Source organism: Mus pahari, chromosome 5, assembly GCF_900095145.1.
Source record: "Mus pahari chromosome 5, PAHARI_EIJ_v1.1, whole genome shotgun sequence".
Taxonomy (NCBI): domain Eukaryota; kingdom Metazoa; phylum Chordata; class Mammalia; order Rodentia; family Muridae; genus Mus; species Mus pahari.
The window spans coordinates 25,176,330-25,177,383 of NC_034594.1; positions in this window are offsets into that span (position 1 = coordinate 25,176,330).

The following is a 1,054-nucleotide window of genomic DNA, read 5'->3' on the forward strand; positions in this document are numbered from 1 at the left end:
AGGATAAACAGGATGAGAAAGAAATTAGGGAAACAACACCCTTCACAATAGTCACAAATAATATAAAATACCTTGGTGTGACTCTAACTAAGGAAGTAAAAGATCTGTATGATAAGAACTTCACGTCTCTGAAGAAAGAAATTGAAGAATATCTCAGAAGATGGAAAGATCTCCCATGCTCATAAATTGGCAGGATTAATACAGTAAAAATGGCTATCCTGCCAAAAGTAATCTATAGATTCAATGAAGTCCCCATCAAAATTCCAACTCAATTCTAAGTTAGAAAGGGCAATTTGCAAATTCATATGGAATAACAAAAAAAGCTAGGATAGCAAAACCATTCTCAACAATAAAAGAACCTCTGGTGGGATCACCATACTTGACCTCAAGCTGTACTACAGAGCAATTACGATAAAAACTGCATGGTACTGGTACAACTACAGAGAAGTAGATAAATGGAATAGAATTGAAGACCCAGAAATGAACTCACACACTGACGGTTACTTCATCTTTGACAAGAGAGCTAAAACCATACAATGGAAAGAAAGACAGCATTTTCAACAAATGGTGCGGACACAACTGGCAATTATTATGAAGAAGAATGTGAATAGATCCATTCTCATCTCCTTGTACAAAGCTCAAGTCTAAGTGGATCAAAGAACTCCACATTAAACCAGAGANACTGAAATTTATAGAGGAGAAAGTGGGGAAAAGCCTCAAAGATATGGGTACAGGGGAAAAATTCCTAAACAGAATAGCAGTGACCTGTGCTCTAAGATAAAGAATCGACAAATGTGACCTCATAAAATTGCAAAGCTTCTGTAGGTCAATAAGACCAAAAGGCCTCCAACAGATTAGGAAAGAATTTTACGAATTGTAAATCTGATAGTGGACTAATATCCAATATATACAAAAAAGCTCAAGAAGCTGAACTCCAGGAATTCAAATAACCCCATTAAAAAATGGGGTACAAAGCTAAACAAAGAATTCTCAACTGAGGAAAACGAAGGGCTGAGAAGCACTTGAAAAAAGATTCAGTATCCTTAATCATCAG